The 10,517-nt window shown below is 30.4% G+C and overlaps 1 long non-coding RNA gene across 6 annotated transcripts in view; it reads right to left on the reverse strand.

Moving 5' to 3' along the window:
• Positions 1–10,227, reverse strand: part of LOC102665743 (uncharacterized) — a 59,532-nt gene extending 49,305 nt beyond the window's left edge. For 3 of the 6 annotated variants that reach the window (XR_005891884.1, XR_005891888.1, XR_005891885.1), the window contains exons 1-3: positions 10,128–10,227; positions 9,568–9,627; positions 7,877–7,967 (exon numbers count right to left, since the gene is read on the reverse strand). This is a non-coding gene — a long non-coding RNA (uncharacterized lncRNA). Of the gene's footprint in view, positions 1–5,051; positions 5,108–7,876; positions 8,208–9,567; positions 9,628–10,127 lie in introns of those variants that run through there. The other 3 variants (XR_005891887.1, XR_001388937.3, XR_005891886.1) reach the window with 3 other exon arrangements.
• Between the last annotated feature and the right edge of the window lie 290 nt (positions 10,228–10,517).

Genomic DNA, 10,517 nt, shown 5'->3' on the forward strand with positions numbered 1-10,517 from the left:
TTATTGATTATCTACGATTATATGATAGATTATTTTCTTGTGAAAGCTCTCTTTATATACTTTCTTTTAAAATCATCACATCACTTTTCTTTTATTATATTTTCAACTATGAAGAAATTTAGAGTGTTTCTAAATATTATTACTTTGGCTATTTTGGGATTCAGATTCGATTTCTTTTAATGTGTCCGCTTTTATTTAAAAAAATGGTTATAAATTATATTTTTGCAACACAGTTTATTGGGCACATTAGACAACATTGAAAGTTTTTCTCATTGTGAAAACCCTGTTTCTGAAGAAAACAGTCTATACCAAAATTCCTAAATCAAATGGTGGAAGAAGAATCTGGACTACCTACATCAATTTGCATGCATCTCATTGTGCAGTCATAACTTAGGGCCCAATTTTTTTTATATTACTTAATTTTGGAAGGATTGAAAAATAAAATTAAGGTTTTCTTTCCTCATATGATACAGGTGATCCACCTAATAGAAGAGAAGTCAAGGAAATGAGAAAAAGACAGAAGGCGACAATATTACTCAAGGTTAGTGTATTTTTCCAAAATCAATTATTTTCTTAAGTGTTTTATGTTTTCATATGGTAACTCAAAGAGAACAATGGAGATAAATCCAACTTACGTATCTGGTATAAATAAATAAAGAAACATTTTGAAAAGAAAATCCTCAATTTAGTCTTTAAGGTTACATGTTTTATCACATGTTACTTTCTGAAAATATTTAGTGACTACATTATTTCTTCAAAGATTTTTTGTCATAATTTGTAGTTTTCAAAAGTTTTTCTCCACAATGATTAAATTAATTTCACATTTAAGCCATTCTACCCCTACTATCATGTGTATATCAGCATGCATGGTTTTATGCCTACTTGATGATTTTCTATTCTTTGTTGTGTAATAATATTGTCACATAACTAGCTCACAATTTTACACCATTATGGGAGTGAACATATTTTAGCTAGTTTCATTTTTGTCCATAATTCTTGGCTTGGAAATATGTTCATGATCAAATAAACAGGGCATCAAAACGAAGAAAGCAATTTAGGGTTGGAGATGATGGTAAAATATTATTTGATGAAGAAGAGCTCAAAATGATCCTAGATTTTAAGATGGTGAGACTATATTGAGGTTGTTTGTGGCGCTACAAACAAAAAATATGGAGATTATGTTGGGAGGCTAAAAATTAATAACGAAGGTCAATATTTCATCACTTGTGAGTGTTGCCCTGATGTCCCTTGGGTAAGTTTTCCACTTCAATTTCTCAAGTTTTTTTTTTTGCGATAGTATAATTGATGTCTAATGTTTCAAGCAAGTATTTTTGTTTTGTATTGTTATAATTGTACAATAAAAAAATAATGGGACAAGAACTGCAGAGTCTGTTGATCTTTTTAGAGCCTTATTTTTGTTATTTAAAATACGTTAAATAATAGTTTTATTTTGTATTTGGAAAAAAAAATAAATAGCAGATATATAGATTTAATTTATTAAAAAAATATGTTGAGACAGAATCACTATTTCTTTTCATTTTATTTATTAGCAATATAAATTATTATTATAAATATAATTTGGATCCTATGCATTATTTGTTGGTGGAAAGGATGGAGAACACTGAAGTTGGTAGAAACATGTTTGTTTTTAATAATCAGTGAATGTCACTATAGAAGCATTTGAGAAACATGCTTTAAGGGAAGGGAGTGGAAGGTGGAAGAGAAACATCTGGCTTTATTGCACAGATGAAGACAAAGTTCCACTCTAGAGACACCTATGATAAAATATTACACAAACCAGGCAAATGTGGCTAACTGGAAAGACTCTGCAATGAGGAAACAAAACTTTCACAGGGATGAGTTCTTGCGTTGCACAAGATGTGGGAAGGAGCGCAGGTTCCATCTCAAGAGCAGACCAGACATTAAGAACTACCATGATGCTTTAAACAACAAATTCTAGACTTGTTCTCTTCGGCCTTATCAAAAGTAAGTTGATCAATCCCAATTCAAGCTATATGATATTCAAGTTGATGCATGATTAGTATTTTCTTGTGAACGTAGTTGGTACTTAGTCTTGCAAAACACATTATATATTGGAAAAAGATATTGGGGAGTCATGATGTGTCAATAAGAGCTAGGATGAGTAATAAGTGATATCTTACTAAAAATCACAAATACCTTCACCTAGAGACAATCCAGCTTTAGTAAGGTAGGATCATTAATTATTGCTACAACGTTCTTTTTCCAAGTAATTAACAACATCAACATACCTATAACTTAGAGTCAAGACCATTTGTTATGAACAACTTTATGTTGGATGGTTATCCATGCACTCAGAGATGGAGAGATAAATGACTGATGTGATTATTGGTATCATATGAAAGAATGATACAGACAAATCAAGGTGTATGTACAATTTGATAATCTTGAACCATATTAAGATTTCATATTCTTGAACATTCAACAGTAGCATTGACAGCAAAGAGAATTGTATTCAACAAATGTAATTTGACTATATATCAAACTACAAAAGTGACAAAAGAAATCCAATTGATTTATAAAGCCATAGTGGATACGAGCTATCATTAGCATATAAATTATTAAAAAGCATCGCAAAAAGCCAACACACATTTCAGTTACACCAACCCTACTAAGGGTCTTATCCTATCTAATTGATAGAAGCTTCAAAGTACCATGAATACAACCTAGAGGTCAACCTGAGAATTAATAATGAGTATTATCATTTACTCCACCTGATGTTAGGTTATGTGAATAAAATAATTGGTGCACAAATAAGCCATTTTCCAGTCCCATTATGCCTCACAGAAGTCACCAATACCAAGACCTGTACAAGACAGGGAATACCATATCTGTTAGACATATAAATTCATAAATCCAAACCACTGGGTTTGACAGAGAACCACACACACACCCCGAATCCCCCCCCCCCCTATTATATAACCTTAAAATAAGCATAACATAATTTTAATATACCGTATAGAAGAACCCATGATGAACATGTCATTAAAAAATACTAAAAATTATTAATTATTTATTGAATGGGATATAAATATTTTGTGTTATGTATTAAAACATGTTTATAATATCTTAAAAAACATTCTACTGTATAAAATGTACATAGCTGGTTTAAAATATTTTTCCGCATATATCTCTAATAATAAGATTTTGTTTTTTCTTGTAACAAATCTATTCATTTATAAAAATAAGTTCTATCTATTTTGTATGAAAACGCTCATATAAGAGACGCTTATTTTAAAATAGGAGTTCGGATGAATATTACAAAGAGATGGAAATTTTCTTGATTAGGGATCAAATTGAGAAGTCTCAAGAGGCCACCATGGCAAGGTTTTTGCATGGTCTCAATAGGGAGATCTAAGACATTGTAGAGTTGAACCACTATGCCTCTTTGGAGGATCTCATTCATCAAGCTATCAAGGTGGAACAACAAGGAAAGAGGAAACAAACATACAAGAAGGAGAGAGGATCTTCATTTAAATCTCATGAAAAGGTGCTTCCCTTGGTAAAAATAATTCTAACCCTACTCCCACTTCTTCAAAAGCGAGTTCCAGTAAATGTTTTAAGTGTTTGGGAAAGGGTCATATTGTTTCCCAATGTCCTAACAAAAGGACAATGGCTATGTTGGGTATGGGGTTATTACTAGTGTATCTTTTTTCGGCTCTTCTAGTTCTTCTACTGAGAGTGAAAGTCAATGTGATGTACAACCTATAACTTAGAGTCAAGACCATTTGTTATGAACAACTTTATGTTGGATGGTCATCCATGCACTCAAAGATGGAGAGATAAATGACTGATGTGAGTAATGGTATCATATGAAAGAATGATAAAGAGAAAGCAAGGTGTATGTACAATTTGAGCGTCCAAATATTGGGACTCTCGTATGTTAGCTTTGGGCCAAGCCAAACCGTATATAGACTGCATACATCGGTTGCCAAGGACCATCTTAGAATGCTCAGTATTCTATATTGGTCCTTCAGTTGTGACCGATATAGAATGCTGAACATTCTAAGACTGTCTTTCACACGTGACCGTTTTAAAATACTTAGCATTCAACATGGGTCTTGTTCGAACCGATGTAGAAATGCTATTTTTTTTATTTTTTGTATTTGGGGCTACCTTTTTTTTGTATTTACAGAGTTGAAATAAGGCTCAAATAGTAAACATGTGACAATATGAAATTAATTAAATTTTATGCAATGAATATGAAATTTTCAAATATTTTATAGTTTAAAGCAAATTAAGTACACTAAACATGTTTATTTTTTAACAAATTTGACACAAATTAGCCAAGTTAGTAATTATTTATATGTAATTACTTTCTTTCCAAATTAACCAAATATTAGACATTGAAGATATTTAAAAAAAAATCAAGTAGTCAAGCTGTATGATGATGACATAATTAACTATCATGTGGTAATTAAAATAAAGCATTAAATGCTGACACAGTACCTAAAAAATGTATGAAGCCAAATGATAGACAGTTATAGTGACCCCAACTACCAAAGAATTCAGCATATATGCCCACATGTAAGCAGGATTTTGGAAAAAGGCTTCCATGGTACATCATATCCTGTATTTTAAGAACAGACACAAAGCAAAGTTACTTAGCAGATATTGCAAGTATTCATTCAATCCAACCCAGTGTAAGGTTTACACACACAGAAAACAGCATTCTGCTATTTCTCAAGTTAAAAAATTAAATACTTTTAAAAGGAGAAAGTAAAAATAGACACGACTGGGAAATTGGAGTTTCTTGAGAGAACTCCTCTTTATGAATATATATAATGTTATTACCATCAAAATCCTTAACAAAAGACTACTTGTAAATTGTATGAAGATGAGATAAGGATATTACGTATAATAAGTAACACTAGGAAATAGTTGTCAATAGAAAAAATATTAGAATATGGCTTTAAGCAGAACTGGCATGTGATTCCTATGGACATTCAAACTTTGACACAAAAGTGAGGTTCAAAACTGCCATAAGTTTTTTACTTATACCTTAAACAGGCATTAAGTTATGTGAGAGAAGTTTTCCATGATTGTGTACTACTGGTATCATCATCTGCTGTGAGACAATCGAAATCAAAAGTAAAAAACAGTCCATTTAACCATAAGCCTCAAAAAGTAAACAAAAGAAAGGAAGTCTTCAACCGAACATCCAAGACAACTTATACATGAACATGCATGCTGCCTTGAAGGCATAACATATAAAAACATGGCAGTCATATAAGGTTAATAAGTTTATATAAACAGCAGAATAGGAAGTTTAATGACAAGTCCGATTTTTAAAACATCAACAAAGACTATCCCGTAATTTTTTTATGAAAATATACCATAGAATACATGCGTTCATCTCAATCTCACCATTTGAAACACAATGAATAATTAAAATGGAACTTTTATGAATAGAACATCAGAGAAAAAAAAAAACACCTGAAAATGACTAATCAATCGAGATACTTAAACCTAAAATATAAGTGGCAACAGAGATCACCTATAATTATCAGGATTCATTGAAAGTAATGCCGGTACTAAGCTTGCCTTCTTCTAGGTGACCGAGCTTTACAAATGTGAAACCTGTTGTTCTTTGTATACAAGTTTATCAACCTAGGAAGGCATATTCGGAATCAAGTTATATATCATGTATTAGTTACATTTATCAAATTCCCCAGGTTAATACAACTAAACATACTTACAATTTTAGATTCTTTTTGTGCAACTCCTCCAGAGCTCTCTCAAGAAACTCACATTCCTCTAACAATGAGATCTGGGCAGGGAAAAATAATAACAGCAGTCAAACCATATTAAGATTTCATATTCTTGAACATTCAACAGTAGCATTGACAGCAAAGAGAATGGTATTCAACAAATGTAATTTGACCATATATCAAACTATAAAAGTGACAAAAAAATCTAATTGATTTATAAAGCCATAGTGGATACCAGCTATTCATTAGCATATATTAAAGAGCATCACAAAAAGCCAATACATATTTCAGTTACACCAACCCTACTAAGGGTCTTATCTTATCTAATTGATAGGAGCTTCAAAGTACCATGAATACCACCTAGAGGTCAACCTGAGAATTAATAATGAGTATTATCATTTACTCCACCTGCTGCTTAGGTTATGTGAATAAAATAACTGGTGCACAAATAAGCCATTTTCCAGTCCCATTATGCCTCACAGAAGTCACCAATACCAAGACTTGTACTAGACAGGGAATACCATATCTTTGGACATATAAATTCATAAATCCAAACCACTGGGTTTGACAGAGAACCACAACACACACCCGAGTCCCGCTGAAACCATCTTAGACCTTAGAACCAATTATATAACCTTAAAATAAGCATAACATAATTTTAATATACGGTATAGGAGAACCCATGATGAACATTTCATTAAAAAAAACTGAAAATTATTAATTATTTATTGAATGGAAAATAAATATTTTGTGGTATATATTAAAACATGTTTATAGTATCTTAAAAAGCATTCTACTGTATAAAATGTACATAGTTGGTGTAAAATATTTTTCCGCATAAATCTCCAATAATAAGATTTTGTCGTTTTCTTGTAACAAATCTATTTATTTATAAATATAATATATGAGTAGTTTCTTTAAAATTATTTGTTGAAATAAACACTCAGTTTAATAAAATAAGTAATTTTTTTTATTTTTTTAGTATATTTGTCTAAACTCTTTATATTTTAAAAAATAAATTATATCTATTTTGTATGAAAACGCTCATATAAGAGACACTTATTTTAATTTTTTTTTAAGTTTAAACAAATTCATCCATATATATATATATATATATATATATGAAATTTCTTATATATATTTGTGTAAAAATATTTTACACACAAGGGGATAGATAAAGTGAGAATAGTATTTGTAATAAGAAGATAAGAGAAGTAAATTTAGATTATATAATCATGTATGTGGATAATTATGCTTATATAATCTCTTAAAAAGTTATGTCACATTATCTTTAATCTTAATATTGCATGATTTTGTCCGATACTTAATTAATCATGATTATCTAACTTTCTCATAATAAAAGTCCCTTCAATTCACTCTATATACTCACATATGACCATATATGTATAAATTTAACCAGTAAAAATAATCTCTACTACCATGACAGGGTTTAGCGTGCACTGTTTAAGGCTGCTTGCGACAAGTCACAACTTAAATATGTCAAGTTTCTGCAGTGTTTTTATTACCTATACATTTAAAAAGCCTTAAAACTCAATAGTACCAATTATCATTCATCAAAGTAGTTAATTAAATAATACAATAGATACTCAACTTGTACAAATAATATCAAAATAGTTATACTTGCTAATGTTACGGAACATAAATTGTGAGTGTAAAAATTTAATTTAATTTCCATTATACACCAACCTTTCACATTTTGTTATCCGCACTTTTTTGACGAGATTATGTTATCCACTCTTACTCATAAGGATTATAATGAGTTGTCCTCTAAGGTCCTAGGGTGAAATTCCTCCCATGATATCGCCTTTCTTTGTGCACTTCAAAATTCAGAACGGAAGGAGACTAGAAGGAGATTTTCATTCACCTTTCCCCTTAATCCAGCCCAAGTTCTAATGTGATAAATAATTCTAATTTAAGCACATCCTGTTATTATTTTCAGTAAAACAGAAAATATAAGACAGAAAAAAAACACCTCCACTTGTTTAACAGACTAACATTATGATTTTCAAACTTAAGTACATGCCAGCATAATCAAAGACTAACATCCAAGTTAAATTTATTGATTATAGAGAAGCAACTAAAGGCAAATGCATTAAAGATGTTACCTGTAGGAGTGATAGGTCAAGAAGAATTTCAATGTTGTCGGTATCAATTCTCAGTGCATTTCGATAGCACTTGATTGCCTCCCTGTATTCTCTGTCTCACCGATAAAGGAGACCATAAACATGCCAGCAAACATGACTTTTAAGGTCATTCTGTACCAGATCCATAAATAAGTGGATCCCCCCCCACCTTGATAAAAACAACCACATCTATAGTCATTCTAATATCAGTTTGAACTCCCTACTTCCTATGGCAGCAGGAGAAAAGCCAAAGCCAATAAACTTGAACTCTGAAATGCCCTTCCCTAAATTAATGAAAAGAATATTCTCCTAGCTGTACAAATCATAATCAAATGGATTTTGTTTAATACTGGAATTGGAAATCTGAATGAATCTCCAAAATTAATAAACAATCACCAACAATATGATATCATACAGCTTGTTCTTAGTAACAAATATAAAGTTGAAAAAGGAAAAACTATAAAAATTTCAAAGTAGAATCTGCTAAATGCCTAAAAGTAATAGATATTAATCCTAAAAAAATATGATATTTTGTTACAGAGAAAAGAGAAGAAACTACAGTGAGAGAGGTGGGTTTAATCTAAAATAATTATTAAAATATAAGTACAAATAATTTAAATTAATTATATGTGTGTGTGTGCATAAATATTGTAAATTTGAAAAAAAATCAAAAAAATATATTGATAGATACTAATTGGTATTATAAAACATGTTACAAATTTAAATAATACAAATTATTTGCTTTAACAACTTCATCTTCATTTGCCTGCTTGCAAGAGAAAATAACTAGTTGAAACCACACACTCAAGGTAAAAAAAAAAAAAAAAGTGCTACTTAACCAACTTATTCACAGAATCACAATTCAAAAAAAATAAATTCAAAACCTCAACCTTTATTTAAACTTATAAAACAACTACATAAGACTATTGAATTTATAATATTTTTTTGTAAAACTATTGAATTTTTAAAAAATAAATACTTTATTTCCATTTTTATAGTAGATAATTGGATCCTCTCTATTTGAATAAAATATTTAAGTATAATTTATTTCCTTTTTGAAAAGTCTTTTTCTTTTTAATTTTTATGTTATTTTTTTCTTATCTTTGTTATTATTGTCATTGTTATTTAGACTTTAATGTGCTTCTAGTTTTGATGCACTAGAGGTTTCTTATCTTGCAGTAATTAAAATATAGTAGAAAAGCATTCAGCAATAATAATAATAAATAATATGTCAAATCATTAGTAAATGAGATTTAAATCATCAATTTCGCCTCACATTATGTTCAACAAATAAAAACTTGACATATAAATTAAAATAAAAAAGTGAATTTTCTATTTGTTTTTATTACAATCTTTGACAAAGCATTGTTACGGGTTTTGGTTATTCATCCTTCCTCAACCTAATCAAGCATCCTCCTATTAAGTTTATTTAGGTAATTCACCGTTAATTATAGATATGAGAGGATATGATGTTATAAGATGAGTATATACAACTATTCTAAGTCAAGTAGTGGAATAGTACAACTAGTAAAAACGAAGCTCATTAGCTTACAACAATATAATTAAAAAAATTGCTATAAATATGGGGGTCTTCCTTTAAGACTTAAAACTTAAATTGTTATCTAGTATCCCTCCATGAATGTTATATGCATATAAGCAATTCAGAGACATACCTGATACGGATCAGAGCTATCATTCTCCGAAACCTTGAGAAAAGTAGCTAGACAAATAAGCTGCCAGAGAATCAGACCAAAAAAAAAATGAATCAGATTGTTCATTCTTCATTGTTATCTATCTTTGTACAACTACACAACAATAGTTTAGAATTCAGTATATTCACCAACTTTCACTAATGTCGTTGCAAGATAAACAACAACGGCTTTGATAGAGGTTCTGAGTGTATCATACTCAGATCTGCATATTGAAACCTATTACTTTACTAACACACGAAACCACGTACGAGACCTAGCTTTTCAAGCACGCAGAAAAGGGGGGATTCCAAAATTCATGACAACCATAAGATTCCAAAATACATTGAGCAAGCAATTTATCGGCTATAAGTATAGAACTGTAATTTGTTATAGAACAATTGAAGCATGCGAAGTTGCGAGAGCCTAAAATCGATAAGCGAAGGGCTAATTGTTAAAGCAATTGAAGCTGAAATTAATTTAAGAAAGAGATATAGATCTGATGTGCGAGTTGTGAATAAAAAGGGAAAGAGAGAGAGACTTACAAGGGCGTGGCAAAATAGAAGACAGCATGGGGGCCGAAGGTGAGAATGGCGTAGTTGAAGAAATGATAGACCGTCATCACTCACTCTTCTCTCTCTTAGGTCCAAACAAAAAAAAATTTAAGGACCAAATATTTTTTTTAAAAATGTTTTAGGGTTTTAAATATAGAAATTATGGTAGGAACTATTTATAATAACGAAAAAAATATTTAAGGAGAAACGAAAACCTTAAACCTGCGAGAAACATTAAAAAAAATGCGGTCAAAAATATTGAGGAGAACGATAATGATTTTTGCTCATGGAAGTTAACTTGCATTTTTGAACCGTGAAATTTGATTTTTTTTTAGTGTGGGTCTGGGAGGGAAGGTGTTTTGGGGGTGAATGGAGAATAGG

This window comes from Glycine max, chromosome 6, assembly GCF_000004515.6.
Source record: "Glycine max cultivar Williams 82 chromosome 6, Glycine_max_v4.0, whole genome shotgun sequence".
Lineage (NCBI taxonomy): Eukaryota > Viridiplantae > Streptophyta > Magnoliopsida > Fabales > Fabaceae > Glycine > Glycine max.